General features: G+C 45.6%; 4 non-coding genes across 4 annotated transcripts; 1 reads left to right on the top strand and 3 right to left on the bottom strand.

The window, feature by feature from the left end:
* Positions 1-2,204: 2,204 nt before the first annotated feature.
* On the bottom strand, positions 2,205-2,276 carry TRNAD-GUC. The gene has a single exon. It is a non-coding gene; the product is annotated as a tRNA-Asp (tRNA).
* Positions 2,277-9,067: 6,791 nt separating this feature from the next.
* On the bottom strand, positions 9,068-9,140 carry TRNAK-UUU. Its single transcript has one exon. It is a non-coding gene; the product is annotated as a tRNA-Lys (tRNA).
* A 1,187-nt stretch (positions 9,141-10,327) lies between these two features.
* TRNAM-CAU lies at positions 10,328-10,399 on the bottom strand. The gene has a single exon. It is a non-coding gene; the product is annotated as a tRNA-Met (tRNA).
* A 5,025-nt stretch (positions 10,400-15,424) lies between these two features.
* On the top strand, positions 15,425-15,530 carry TRNAL-CAA. The gene is made up of 2 exons: positions 15,425-15,462; positions 15,485-15,530. It is a non-coding gene; the product is annotated as a tRNA-Leu (tRNA).
* Positions 15,531-15,872: the final 342 nt, after the last annotated feature.

The raw sequence follows: 15,872 nt of genomic DNA, 5'->3' as shown, positions 1-15,872 counted from the left end.
GAAAGAGAGCTGAAGGTCAAAATTACAAGGCAGGGCATATGAGTCTGTTGCTCCCTTCCGAGTTTTCCCTGCACTTTCATAATTCGGATTTTGCAGGTGCTTTAGAGCCAGAAAAAAAGGGCTGTGGCACCCACTTCAGAGGGCTGCTTCTGCTGGAAAAGACCATTTCCCTCAGAACCCCCTTCACTTTTCAGTAGGTCTTTCCTCTGCTCATTTCCCCCTCCTTCCTTTTCTCTACCTCTCCCCAGCCCCCTCCTCCTTTCCCCCCTTCTCTCTTCTTTGCTTCCCTCTCTGTTACCCCTCATCTACCAGCTAAAGTCTCTAAAGGCAAATTGGAGCAGAATTAAAACATGCTACCCCACTGTGCCCTGTGCCGTTCTGTGGTGACCCCGTGATTTGGAGGAGAGACACAAAGCTACTTTTGTTTATACGATGGGTAGGTAGGACACGATGATCCATGCTAGATCACTAGTGGGTTTTTATGCTATACAAATAACTTAGATTCTATATTAAATACAATAAACATTTGAATCTGTCAGTAACATAATCAGACTAACCAGTGACAGAGAAATGACTAATGGCTCCCAAACTTTGAGGCCCATGGAGACCACCTGGGAATTTCCAACACCTGTTGGCAGTTGGCTCCCACCTCCAGACATTCTAATTCAATTGGCATAGGGTTCCACCCTCCGGGAGAGGTTTTAGAGGCTTGCAGGCGACTCTAACGTATTGCAACATTCTGATTTCAGTAAGAGTTTCCTGCACCACCACCATCTCCATAACCAGAGACCTGGCTAGAAATACAGAACTTCCAGATACACACTACATCTACTAGAGGAGAATGTGCATTTGACAAAACACCCAGGTGTGAGAAACCCTGGCTTAGAACACCTCTCTCTGCTAATGCTTGCATATTTACTCAGTTTGAACCACTACATAACAACTTATGGAAAGGTTCACCTGTGTCAGAGAAAATTGTCAGTCTTGAAAATGGACAACAGAAAAGTAGTGGGTGTCCTTTCAGTGAAGTGTTGGACATTATCTAATAGGCTTTTGGAAATTATTTGGTTCTGAGTGTGCCCCTTTAACTGAATTTCTTTTTTACTAAACTATTCTAGAGTTTTGTATGGTAAAAGTTGACTCGTAGGTCATTGATACTAATGCAAACGATATTTGTCCACAGCAATTCAAGTAAATGTTGCCCAATAAAAAAAGATAATTTCAAGTATTACTGTCCTATCGATTGCTAACCGCTTTCCCATTAATGACTCATTTATTAGTATCTCCTCAGGAGTCATGGGGTAGACATTGTTATCCTAAATGTACGGGTGAAGGGAGGGGCCTGAGGGGGCGCAGCGCCCTAAGACGTCACCCACTGTGGAAGCGATGCCGCCTCTATTCAAACCCGGGTATCCCTGATTCAAGGTGCTTATGGTTTCCGCTACTCGTTCTTAAAAATATTTTGAGCTGTTTCATTTTCTTGCCTTCTCCACCCAAGCTCGTCCTTTCCCGCCGCTCAGTTCGGAGGCAGCTCTGAATGGCTACTTCGTGTGGACTTTTTTTTTTTTTTTTTTTTGGTCTGTCTTTCCTGAAAGCGATTTTGGTCAGGTGTTGCCTGGAATTTTGGCCGCAGGATAGAGAAATTATAGAGCAGAATAGTCTTTGCCTGCGGCGTTCTGGCTGCAGGGAGTCAGGAGTTCAAGCCCACGAATGACACACCTGTAATTCCGCGACCACGAAGCTGCTTCTCGCTCCCGCCCCTTGGCCTCCACCCGGCTCCGTCCCCAGCGCCGCCCTGCCCGCCACGCCGCGCCCCGCGCTCCGGGTGCTCCCAGCACCGCCCTGCGTCAGCTTACCTGTCCCGGCAGGTGTCGGTCCCCGGCGGCCGCAAGCATGTCCTCCCGCAGCCGGCGCGGCCGCAGCACCTGCACACACGGCCGCGGGGAAGGACGCCCCCGCGCACCCCCGACGGGTGCAGATCCGAGTTCGCGGCGCAACATCCTGCAGATTCCAGGGCGCAGTCAGGGTCCCAGAGGGAAAGTGGCCTTGGATGCCCTGCGAAGGCGGGGAGTAAACCAACAAGCGGGAATTCGCCTTAAATCAAGAGATGGAATCGGAGCAGGACGGCCTCAAATCTAGGGAGCCACCCCCGGAAAGTGTGTTACTCTGAAAAGGGCGGAGGCAAAAAGAAAGCCGTTTGTTCCCTCCCCGTCGGGGAATCGAACCCCGGTCTCCCGCGTGACAGGCGGGGATACTCACCACTATACTAACGAGGAGAACGTGTAAGCGCCGGCGCGGTTTTGATTGTAGAGGCATTCACACGTTCGGGCCTGACCTTTGTTTTCCGTGCACGGAATTCCTGGGAGATTCACCCAACTCTCCAAGAGTCATTTGTTATAAAATTCTATAAAACAGATTTCCCAGTGTGACGTCAAAAATCTAAAAACCACAACCCACCAAAGATTAGACACTGCCGTACATAGTTTTATCACTCCTAGCAAAGACATGTTCCTCAACAGCTCGAAATGCATTAAACATTTTTAAGAAGTCCCCCGCCCCCAAAATAACTTTCCTCCTTCTTCACTTCAAGTTCATTCCTTATTTTAGATTTGCCTCAAGGGTCACCTTCCCCTGGGGTGCTTTCTCAGACCACTCTGAGTTAGAGCTGCTTCCTCTGTTTCGGTTTGTCATGGTAAGAATCACACATGTTATGTATGAATTTCTACATGGAATACAGATAAGACCTTACTCTTAAAATCTAGATCTTAGATTTCGCAGCGTTGGCATTAAATGAGTTCTTATTTTTGCATAGGCTTTTAGTTGCAGAACGTCCACTATTAGGAATATTCCTCAGTGAAATTCCAGCTCATTGAGTTGCACAGGGGGCTTCATAGGAGATAGTCAAAATAGCAGCTCAAGGTAGCAAAGAACTGAAGGCATACTGGACGCCCATTACTGAAATGAACCTGTGTACTGAGAGAACAACAACAGTTCCTACAGCCTCAGAACAAATCACTACAAACCACAGAATGTGCGATCTCTCAGTTCCGGAGACTAGCAGTCAGAGATCAAGATGTCAGGGGCCAGGCTGTCTCTGAACGCTGTAGGGAAGATGCTTTCTTGGCTTCTTCCCAGCCTTTTGTGGCTCTGGGCAGTCCTCGGGGCTCCTGGGCCTGCACCCATCCCAGTCTCTGCCTCTGACTGTCTCTGTGTGTCCTCTCTTATAAAGACTCCGGTCACTGGATTTAGGGTCCACTGTAATCCAGTATGAACTCATCTTAATTTAACTAATTACATCTGCAAAAAAAAACCTTTTTCCAAGTAAGGTCACATTCCGAGGTTCTGGATAGACACAACTTTCCAGGGGATGCTATTTAACCCCCTACAATTAAGAATAAAAGATAAAGTGTTTATGCATAAACTTAGTTGATTGTACCAAAGTATACACCAAGAGCTGGAACCGTGCTGATTAAAACTGGTTGTGGGTGAAAGGGAAGGGAGGTGGGAAGGAAGAGTGTATAATGCTATGTTATTGTTGCTTGGACTAAAAAGCAGAAGAGATTGTCTAAAGAAAGAGAACGAAGCTCTTAAATGACATGAGGACCATAACTAACTGCTAAAAATACAGCGTATGTAAAAATATTAGAAAAGGTAAAATGACAAAATAACCTATTTTCAAAAGAGACATTAAAGACCTAAATAAATGGAGAAGTATATAATTTTATGGATGGGGTACTTAATATCTCAATGATATCATTTCTTCCTAAATTGATCTATGAATTCAATATAATTCCCATATAAGTTCCAGCAATGTTTTCCAAGAACTTGATAAAATTTCCAAGACTTTGTTGTAAAATTGTATGTAAGTGTGTAGGGCCTATAATATCAAGGACACTTTTACTAAAAATAAGGAGAGGGTTGCCAAGAAGCTTGCAGAGCTTATTAGACACTCCAGGAATCAAAATATTATTACAATACAGGCACTGACACTGAACCTCAAATTGATTGATTAAATAGGACGGAGCGCTCAGAAGAGATTTGTGTGTTTCTATAATTTGGTATATGGACAGTGGTGGCATGTCAGTGCAGAGGAGATCCAAGCTATTTAATAGATGGAGCTAGGAAAAAATATTGTATTCCCATGGATGGAAATATGAAATTGCATAAAGACTAACACTAGAAAGATCAAGGACATAAATGTCAACAACAAACTTTAAAACTCTCGGTAGCATATATATGAATCAATCAGGAACCTGTTTACACTGTCCTAGGTTAACTATGTAGAGAAATGTAATATAGTAAAGTGGCTACATTCATGATAGAAGAACTGATGTGATCAATGGAACAGAGACTATCTACATGGAAAGCCACAAGAGGCTCAAAGGCCAGGCTACCTGGGAGAACTTGAAACCACAGGAGATGTGCCTTGAAGACATTCGATGACTTGAGGGGATACAGCCAAGGCCAAGTGGTGGTCAGCAAAGCCTGCTTTCTCTCTCGCTTCTCTCCTCCATCCAACGCAGAACATTGATTTAAACCCAACCAGAAGCCACCTGACTGAGCAAGTTGGGGAATGAGGCTTCCATGGTCCAGCGTCTTTGCGTTACAGAGCACGAAGGAGCACGGGACGTGAATCGGTGTGAGCACAGACATGGGAGCGCTGCCTATTTTGCTACTCATCATCCAATCTCAGCATTTTCCTAAAATGTAACTTACATTCGAAAAGTTCATGCTCTGTACCCATGAAGATCTCCTCAAACGCTTCCAAGAAAGAAAAGCAAAGTACCATCATACCTTTGGAAACAGAGGGGGATTGGAATGATCCAGACCCAAGATCGAATCACACTGAGAATGGAAGCCAAGGAGACTCTGTAGCTACTGCAGGAGATGTGGCCCAAAGTAGAAAGAGAGGGGTAGAAATTACCCGGCTACTCTGTCCCTTCTGTGCTCTAATGTCCCATCAGTGCATTTTATTCACTCAACTAAACTGCAGACAGGTGGGAAGTTGGTTTGGGAAATGCAGCCTGAGGAGTGGAGCCCTCTTGATATGAAGAGGTGCAGAAGCAGGGGGAGGAAGGACGAGGATCTACAGACAAGTGAGGCCACCTCACGAGAATGCATATTGGAACAGCAAAGATTGGAAAGACTGGTTAAATAAGACACAGAAATGCTACCAGGTTCAAGAAAACTTGGATGGGTTTGTGCGTATAAAACGAATAGTTTCTTTTAATCAAATTATCCCTTAAAATGAAAACAAGTTACACTGAGAAAGGGTAACTGCAATTGCAAGAAACTGAAGAGAAAAAGAAAAAAATGTATCAAGAACTCCCACATATGAAAAAGTCAAGCACATCAACCCAATAGAAAAATGGGCAAATAAATAAATAAACCAGAATTCAGGAGAAAATTCAAATGTATAAATCCAAACATGTGTAGAGATGTTCAGCCTCATTGTGATACAAAAATGCAAGCCATTCCTCAATAAACTCGCTTCCACTTGATAGGATAAAAATTAAATGTACAAAAATAACAACAGTTGGAGAGGATTTGAATAAACGGTATCCTTTTATACACTGCCCAAAGAGAGTATGAGGGTTAATTTCACGTGTTATTTTGCCTGGATCACAGGGTACCCAGATATTTGGCTAAACGTTGTTTCTAGGTGTGTCTGTGAGGGTGCTTCTGGATGAAATTAGCACTTGAATAAGTGGATTCACTAAAGCCGTTTGCCCTCCACAATGTGGGTGACCATCATTCAAACCCTCCAGAGTCTCAACAGAACAAAAAGGCAGAGAAAGAATTCAGCCCCTCCTGCCTGATTGCTCGAGTTGGAACACGGATCTCCTGCCCTTTGGCAGTCCTGGCTCTCAGGCCCTTGGTCTCAGATTGAATGACGGGGAGCAGAACGCTATGCACGGAATGTGTGCGTACCCCAAATTGGTATGCTGAAATCTTGATCTCCAGTGTGATGGTATTAGGAGGTGGATCCTTCGAGAGGTGATTAGGTCATGAGTTAGTCCCTACTGAATAGGATTAGTGCCCTTTAAAGGTGACCCCCGAAAGCTCTCCTGTCCTGCTGCCCTGTGAGGACTCGGTGAGAAGACAGTGGTATATGAACCAGGAAGCTCTCATCGGACGACTGAAGCTGCCAGCGCCTTGATCTCAGACTTTCCAGCCTCTAAAGCTGAGAAATAAATTTGTGTTGCCTATAAGTCACCCAGTCCATAGTCATTTGTCATGGTAGCCCCAGTGGACTAAGACAGGGGTGTCCATTTTTATAGCTTTGGAAAAAGTTTGTCATAACCTCAAATAGTTAAACATTTACATAACCCAACAAATCAACAATTTGTCTTCTAGGAAAGTCCTCACAAGATACACATGGATACTTTGCTTTCTTGAGCTTTGCTTTATTGCTTTTATTGTTTTTTTTTACAAACTGCGGGTTTGCGGCAACCCTGCGTTGAGCAAGCTTGCGGGCACCATTTTTCCAATGGCATTTGCTCACTTCATGTCCCCATGTCACGTTTTGGTACTTCTAACAATATTTCAAACTCTTTCATTAGTATTCTATTTGTGGCAACCTGTGTTTGGTGATCTTTGATATTACTGTTGTAATTGTTTTGAGGTGCCATGACCGTGCCCAAATAAGAGAGTGAACTTAATTCATAAATGTTGTGTGTGTTCTGACAGCTCCACTGGCTGGCTGTTCCCCATCCTTTCCCTTTCCTTGGGCCTTTGTATTCCCTGAGACAAAACAATATTGAAATTAGGCCTCTAGTTGTTCAAGTGAAAGGAGGAATGGCATGTCTCTCACTTTAAATCAAAAGCTAGAATTGGTCAAGTGAGGAAGCCATGTCGAAAGCTGAGATAGGCTGAAAGCCGGGTCTCTTGTGCCAAACAGTTGGCAAGTGGTGAATGCAAAGGAAAAGTTCTTGAAGGAAACCAGAAGTGTTACTCTAGTGAACACAGAATGATGAGAAAGTGAAACCACCTCATTGCTGAAATGGAGAAACTTTGAGTGGTCTGGACGAAGACAAACCAGCCACAGCACTTTCTGAAGCTGAAACCTCATCTGGAGCAAGGCCTTGACTCTCTCCAATTCTAGGAATGTTGTTCCTGAACTATTCATCAAAAAGCCTACCTTTGCCCCTGTGGTTTGAAGTGCATTCTCTATCATATACTAAAGGTCCTTATGTGATTTGGTTGATTTCTGAACTTGGTATTTTATTGCACTGAGCTAAATGTCTATTCATTTGTGAGCACTGCAATTTGATATATCTAAATATCTAAAAATGTTGACATTTCAAAAAATGCGATAAACAGGCTAAAAACAGCTTACAAATTGGGGCGAGGAGGAGAGGAGGAAAGAGTACTTGCAATACGTATCAGATAAAGTATTAATATCCCTAATATAGAGAGATAAACAATTAACAACTTATTAGCAATTAGCAATTGAAAAAAATGCCAAAACTTCATAGTAAAATAGTCAAAAGATGTTAACAATCTTTTTAAAGATAGAAAAAGGGCCCTTATAGATATGAATATGTGTCCAAACTCTCTAATAGGTAAAGAAATGCAAGTTAAGACCAAACTGGGATGTCATTTTTCTGCTTTTAGATTTGCAAGAATTAAAAATATGTCAAAGCTCTGGGGAACAGGCAGTCTTATTTATTGCTGGTGGGAATGCAAATCGATACAACCTTTATAGAGGGGAATTTGGGTTTATCTAACAAGATTGCATATGCACTCATCAGTTCTTCCAACAATCTCAAATCTAGTGATTTACCCTGAAAATCCACCTTCAACAGAATGAAAATACACGTGTGTCTACTGATTTGTTGCAGCATTGCGACATTGTAATTGCAAACAACCTAAAAGCTCTAGAAAAGAGGTGTTACTTCTACACAATGGAGTACTTATCCAGCGGCAAAAATATAAAAAAGAACAGGGAAGATCTCTGAACTGACAGAGCAATATCTAGCATCTATCAGTAACTGAAAAAATTAAGTGCTTAAAAGTATACTTAAAAAATCAAGTATACTATCTTTAGCCTAAGAAAGAAGAGGACATTTAAAAATTATGTATCTGTGTGTTTATTCAAAAAGAGATACAGGAAGAATAAACCGGAAGCTGGAGAGACTGTCGACCCTCAGAGAGCAGGTGGGAGTGAGCGGAGAGAGACGGAGGAAAGGCGAGGGAAGCACTGGGGTGAGTGACATTTCTCTCAGTATATCTCTCTGCATAGTTTTGACTTAGAATGATGTTATCTTTCTTGTGCATACAAAAATCATAAATAAGATGAACAAGGACAGGGTAGAGATTCAAAATGGCACACATCTGATTATTTCAAACTAATAATATAACAACGAAGAAGGAGAGAACTAACACAATGAACTTAAGTGCAGTGTTTATACTTCACATCATCAGGCTAAAAGCATAAAGAATTACAGAAACTGAATTCTCAGTATCTTTGTTTCACAGCCTCGTGGTTTAACACTCTGCCCACAGAAACCATGCGCTAGGAGCCCAGGATCAGGGTCTTTAACCATAATCCAGATCCCTGGATAACAACAGCAACTTTTAAATGTAAAGACAAAAAAGATAGCTAAGACCATTTCAAAATGTGTTTGCATAATATGGCTCTTACAGCCAGGGGCTTTTAAGATGCCACAAATTTTCGATGTAGAAAGAGTCCATCCAAACTGTGGGGAACCTCAGAGACAGACGGGACAGAGCCATTGTTCTCTTAAATTCTTGTCGGGTCCCCCTCCAAATGCTCCCCTGCCATTCCAAGATTAATGAATCACGTCAAGGGAACTTTCAAATGGCTGTCTTAGTAATTCCGTCACTAGTGTATTATTTTTACATTATGCCCTTGTTCAATTCTTCTTGGAAACGTGGGACCGTGTTTTAGTTAACTCTGGGAAGAGGTATATTAATGAAACACTAGAACATAAACCATTTCAGGGATATGCCCTTGTCTGTTTTGGCTGTTAGGGATACCCCACTGCAGAGACATTCTACATGAGCTCCACTTACCTAGTTCTGAGATAAAAGGACTGGTTTTCGCCTGAACAGGGACTTGAACCCTGGACCCTCAGATTAAAAGTCTGATGCTCTACCGACTGAGCTACCCAGGCCTCTTGGACTCTTCCTCACTTCATTATATATAACTAAGAGCTCCAAGAAGCCCTAGTTCTGTTCCTGATTTCAGAAATTACCAGCGTCTTCCAGGCGCGCCGGTCACACACCCCAGCGGCGGCGTACACCTGAGCTTGATGGCCTTGAGCCCTGCCTTTCTTCCTTCCACAATTACTGGGTGGTATTTACTGCAGGAGGAATGACAGGAAAGTGGCTCCGAACGCGGTGGGACCCACTGGGGAGGGAATGAATATTCCTGCCAGTAAGGACTGCGGACCGAGCCGTTCGAGCCGGCCTTCCAGGGGACTCGCAGGTCCCTCACCCGGCTGCTCACCGGGAGGGTGGAGTGTCGGTTCCACCAATGGCTGCGGTAATTGGGAAGAATCTCAGGAGAGCCAAACCTTGGGTAAAGACGGAAGGTTGTGGCGCAAGACAGGAGGTTCGCTTCCTGTCCTTTCCAACAGTGTTTTCTTTCGGATATTGGAGGGTCCTGGGATGTTAACGGCAGAGCAACGGACAGACAAACGTGACACCCTCTCCTGAGTGGGGCTTCTGTCCGGGACCCTAACTCCCTGGAAACCCGCAGCTCTGCAATTCCGTCCTTGTCGTTCCTCACCTTTCCTCCACGCTCCTTTCCTTCACCCTCTCCCCGTCTCCCTGGCCTCCTTCTGTCCCCCTCACCTGTCCAGCCTCCCCTCTACCAATTCTGCCATCTTTGCGCCTACTCGTCCGTCCTTCCACGGAAGTGAACCCTATAATGCGCCGCCCCTCGCCACAACGCACGGGAGTCCGCTTGGATCCACTTGCTCTATTTTTTAATTCCACGTTTTATCTTGAGCGGCATTTAAAGGCAGGAAGGACCAGGCAGGTGAAAAGGCGTGCGGCCCCTGTCACTGGAGGCCTTCGCTCGTTCCTGAGACATGGTAGCCCTCTGCAGAGGCAAAGAAGCAGGGGGAGAGTCGGTGCATATGGACAGTAAATAAGATGGTGCGTTGTTGCCCAGTAAGTTGTGAGCTTTAAAAATGTGAATAAAGACACAATTTTGATAATGGCCAATTTTCAACGAGATCCGAAAGAACAAGAAATATGAAGCAGTAGTGTCACGGCCACGAATGCTTGGGGCTTGGTTTCCCCTGGCTGCTGAATTTTGGAACTTTGGAGAGAAGAAGCGTGCAGTAAAACGTTGTAGCAGAGGATGGTTTCGATCCATCGACCTCTGGGTTATGGGCCCAGCACGCTTCCGCTGCGCCACTCTGCTACCTATCAGACCTCTCGTATTGATTCTCACACATTTGTCTGTCCTTAGGACGGTCCTCCGAGAATGCCACTATTCCTTTTTCCTCTCTTGCACCCGCTCTTCCACTTCGGCCTCCCACCCGGGTCTACCCCACATTGCCTCCTCAGACCTGCCGCCTGCAAGAAATCGCTGAGACGTCTGCGCCTTTCAACGTACGCAAGAAAACCCAGAATCTGAACTGAAGCCCTTTCTCGGGAGCTCGGTGTTCACCGGTTAGGGCTTCCCCCACGGGTTTCTAGGGGTGGATTCAAAACTAGCATCTCCCGCGCCTCCACCAGCGCGCTCGCGGACCCGAAGCTGGGCCGCCTGGCCGCTCCGCGACCCCGGAGGGGACGAGGGCGTGGGGGCAGAGCCGGGGTACCGGGCTCCCGAGCAGAGGGCGATCTCGGCGGAGCGGTGCAGGGGAGGGGCGAGGCAGGGGCTGGGGGCGGGCCGAGGGCCGGGCAGAAGGAGGGGCAGGCGGGGGCGGGGCTCCCCGCGGCTTGTCACTGTGGGGACAGTAGGGCACGCGGTTCGGCGACAGGGGAGGAACAGTCACTCGCAGGGTTGCAGGGAAGTGGGGACCGCACGAGACTCGCGGGAGGCTCCGTGCCCTCTTCCCGTGCACTGGGACGTCCTGACTACAAGAAATCTCCAATTTCTAGTCTCCGCACTGAGTGGGTGTGCGTGAGACGGTCTGTGGTGTGTTATAACCACCTGATCTATGGACCATGGAGCGGGGGAAACAGGCCCGGGTCGCTTTCTAGTTATGTCCGTGGACCCGCTCTTGTCAGCGAAGCCTGGTTCTTCCGGACAAAGAATCCTGCCAAGCTGTTTTTAAAGCTTCCTTACTTAACTAACACCCTTTGCCTGCGCCTTCCTACTTGTCCCTCTCAGACACTGTCTCTTCTTTCTCCCACCTTCCAAGGATGCTCCCAGAGCATCCTTGAAAAACTCTCTCTTCCACAAAAGTATCTGAAGCCTCCTCTCAGTTTGTGCAGGGAGTTTCCTTTTTCCCTCCAGGCACTTGGCCTTACAGCTGTCAGAGCCCAAGGTGCTGTCACCTTGCTGGAATCTTTGTTCACACCTGAGCCCATGGCCACCTGCTGCCTACTTAATCAAAACCAGACTTCTCTCCTTCCAGCTTCATGGTTATACGTCATATTCGTTTGTATGATTTGGACTGCTCTAAAGCTAAAAAGAAAAAAGAAGTCTTGAACGTACAAGGCGCTCTCTACTGGAGAGGTAAATTTTTAAATGGATTTTTACAAAGACAGGTTATCAATACTCCAAACTTCTTAAGGAACGAGAAATGATTGCTGTCCAAGGGCAGAGCAAACACTAGTTTCCTGAGATGAGCCTGGCCACCAACATTCCAAATCAAGTGCGACGTTTATTGCATAAACTCCAGCCTCAGGAAATTCTGAGCTGCTCTGTCCTTCTCAATTTTCCCTCTGAAATCTGCGGGCGGCTGTTCTACTCTTTCATTTTCTCTGCTACAGGAGCCTGCAGAATTTGTGTGGACCTCCTAAGACGAAGCCATGGGGTCATGAGTTCCCCAGGATGGTTTCACTCCGAATAACCTCCCAGCAGCATTAACATAATAAGTAAATAAATAAATACCTCATTCCGAAAGAGACCACTGGCCTCTGGTCCTGGAAGCCAGTAACTTTCAGTCCTAAGTGAGTGTTCCTCCAGGAAAACCTAGAAGAGAAGGTTTGGAAGTGCGGTGAGATCCAGCTGTGGTGGGTTGTGGTGTTGTGAGTGGCCCTCCACAAGACCATTCTAAAGCTCAGGGCAGAGGTATCTTATTCCAGCAAAACCGCCCTGAGGCCTGGTGTGTTGCTCATGCTTTGTGGGCATTGTATTTAGCTGGAGTCCAGGGCGTATGCCACAAATATCTCATGTCTGTAGCTCGCTCCTCACGCCTCATCGTTAGCTTCAAAACTGTCTTTCCATTTCTATTCAGAAACTTAAAGATCGTATGTAGAAGGCCCGTGTGGCAGTCACAGTTCTGCCCCAGCTGTTAGAGGAGCCACAGATGACATTCCAGCACCAGAGGGACCAAGCTGTTCTCTCTCCCTTGAGGTTCTGAATACGGTTTATGAGTAGTGACACACAAATTAAATTTTGAACAATTATTTTTAAAGGCCTTTAAATCATAAAGATGTTTATTATCTCAGCATTGAATGAGACTGTTAACCTTAAAAACAAAAACTGCCAATTATTTTACCAGCAAAAGATGGGTTTATTTGGGAATAAAAGAGAATCGCAATCTGGAACAAACAGGCTATGGCAAAACCATAGGCAAATCCAGAGCTCTTATAAGGAGAAGAGGGGTAAGTTGGGAAGACAGTTACAAACTAAAATCCGTTGGAATAAACTGGGAGTTCAAGTATGGTGACTTCTCATTGGCTGAGCTGAGGTGGGGGGGGTTGATGAAGAAAGCGTCTCTTCCTGTGGCTGGAAGAGTAGAATAGTATCCATTTGCAAGGTGAAGTCCCTCTCTTCCTGTTGGGTCTGCAGTTGGAATGGTAGGGCAGAAAGTGGTGTTGGGTGGACTGGGAGACCCTGGGCCCTGAGGCCTGTGCCCAGCCCAGCCTCAGGAAGCTCCTGGTTCTTGCCACAAGAAAGAATTCAAGGACACGACAGTTGAGAGGAGCAAGTAGAAAGTTTATTAAGGTGAGAGTACACTTGAGACATTGTGAAAGCAAGTGAGCTCGAGGGAGAGTTGCCCATTCAGGGTTTGGGTTACTATCTTTTACTGACAGTTGTTAATGAGGGAATGGAATATTTATTACGTGGGGAGGGGATTTTTTTGGTTTCATGACTTTTCACCCTTACTTGGTCAGGGTTTCCACCTGCCTTCTTTGTCTTGGGCCTGTCTAACGCAGTTTGGCTTCTTGTGGTTTTGTTTTGGAGTGCTACCAGGACCAGTCTCTAACATCCTCTTTTTGGCCCCAGGCATCCTGTTAGAGCCTAACTAACTGCCTACTCTAGCAGGATGGGGTTAGTTACCTCCATCAATCCAATTGTGGAGTCTTTAACGACCCTGGCTATATCTCTGGTCTGCTAGATTTTCACTGTTTCAGTTGACTTGCATATTGTATTGGGCTTGAGAAACAAATATCACGTGCCTTCTAGAGCCTCTGCTGATTTTGAATTCCTTTCACAATACATACATCTGGTATTTTAAATAATCAAGGAGGGAGGGACAGAAAAAAAGATTCAGAACAAAGGAAGAAGAAAGAAGAATACATTGTTTTTATTAATCTGGAGAACATACAACAATTAGAAAGTGTAGGGGAGGAAAATTTTCCTTCTATTCTTCTAGATTCTTTTGGCTAGTCTATTAATTAGTTTGACATAAAACAGATCTATAGGACAAAAACAAATTTAATTTCTTACCTACGAGAGCCCCAAAGATAAGAGACTGAAGGGAAAGTTGGCTTATATGCCACCCTGAGCTAAGGAATGGGATGGAGGTCTGGGGTTTCAAAGAGAAGGAAGACAATTCACAGGAAGATGGGAAGAACAAATGTTTGGTAAACAAATGTTTGTCATGCCAGGCAAGACAATGGGACACAGGGAGGACTTTGAACAAACAGGCCCTGCTAGCTCCCCTCAGCTTACCACAGCTGGCCCATACTCTTTGTAGTTATCTCTGCTAATAGTTCTCTTCCTGGACCAGGCCCTCTATCTAAATTCTTTCAGGCAGTTGGGTCCCAATGCCAAAGTGGCACAGCCTGGGTGGCATATTCTGCTCCCCTTCTAAAGCATGTAAACTAAGGAAAGCATAAAAGGTTTTAAAATGTTCCACCTGACCACAGTACTGCAATTAAATACATATATCCCCAGTTCTATAAATAGGTAAACTAAGATAAGAGTCAGGACTGACCTGATCAAACATGTCTCCAACTCCACTAACACTCTGCTGATTAGCTTACAGTTAAACAGCTTATCTAAAATTTCATATATGTCGGAAAAAAAATTGTCAAAGACTTAAAAATGGACAACAGAAATTATTGGGTCCTTACCTTAGTGAAGTGCTGGGCATTGTCTAGCAGACCCTCTGGGAATTACCTGATTTTACAGGAATGTGCACATTTAACTGACTTTCTATCCGCTAGTCTGTTCTAGAACTCTATGATGGTAGAAGTTAACTTACAGAAAGTGACAGTAATGCAAGTGATTCTTGTTTATATCAGCACAAAGGATTTTGCTCAGTTGAGATACAATTTTGCCCAGTAGAAGAGATAACCCCAAACATTGAGTTTTATTGCCCTATAGGATATTAACCAGTTTTGCTTCTTTGAGCAAATTTATTTCATCCTTTCTGATTGCTTGTCGTCTGTTCTTCATATCTCCTTTGAAGCATTTCTATCACTTTACGCATTAATTGGTGAGATATATGAAATCTTCGACACTGTGTTCATTTTAAATTTGTTTAAAAGTGAAGTTATCAGCTTTTCGTCTGATGACGCCAGTGTGTTTTGAGAGTTTAAAAGAGAGAAGGAGAAAGAAGTCCTGATTGGGATGTCTACGGCATCTTGAGGGAGCCATGACCCACGGTGGGCGGGCGATTGTTAAGTTGCTGAAAATACTAGTGTACGGGGATATTTCAGGCCCCGCACTAATAAAACTTGTTGAGATAAAGTACTGTGAGGTACTGTGGCGGGACAGTCTGAGAACATGGGGGGAGAGCCGCAGATCAAACCTGCATCCCCAGCCCCCACGCCCAAGGCCAGTCCTGCAAGTCTCGGCCAGCAGGGTTGGGGGGCAGCCGGAGAAAGACCTCCGGAGGGGTGTCGGACTTCAGAGCTGCGTTCATTCGCTCGCCAACTCAGTTTCCCCGCAGAACTCGTCGGGTCCCAGCTTTGGGTTTTGCAGGTGGTGCCGAACACCTGCTCGCTCCTGCCCCTGCTAGAAATAGCTCCCCGCTCCCTTCCTGGATGGAGGGTGTTTGATCATTGACAGTTGTTACTTCGCACACGCCCCACGTGTCGTGTCAGGATGGCCGAGTGGTCTAAGGCGCCAGACTCAAGCACCTGCTTCCCGCACTGGGTCTTCTGGTCTCCGCATGGAGGCGTGGGTTCGAATCCCACTTCTGACATGGTTCATTTTTGTTCTTGCCATACTCCTCAAACATTTTCACCTTTAGGTCCTAGGTCTCACTCTTCCCCCTCGAGACTCCTCCAGCTCTCCCCGCCTGCGCAGCCCCATCTCGATTTCCCCGCACGAGGGCAGCACCCTCCGTTACTTCGTCCTTCCCCTCCCCCCACCAGACCCCTCCACAGGCAGCATCACCGCGCCTACAGCACATCCGAAGGCATCTCTCGCACCCCAGCCACGCAGCTGACCAACGAAAATTCTCCATTAGAGAACCTGCGTGTTTCCACACCCTGTTGGGCGCATTTAAACATCGCAGAGCCACCAGTGACCCCTCTTCCTGGAG

The sequence above is a fragment of the Ursus maritimus genome, unplaced genomic scaffold (genome assembly GCF_017311325.1).
Source record: "Ursus maritimus isolate PB19 unplaced genomic scaffold, ASM1731132v1 scaffold_30, whole genome shotgun sequence".
Lineage (NCBI taxonomy): Eukaryota > Metazoa > Chordata > Mammalia > Carnivora > Ursidae > Ursus > Ursus maritimus.
This window is presented reverse-complemented; position numbering and strand designations above follow the sequence as displayed.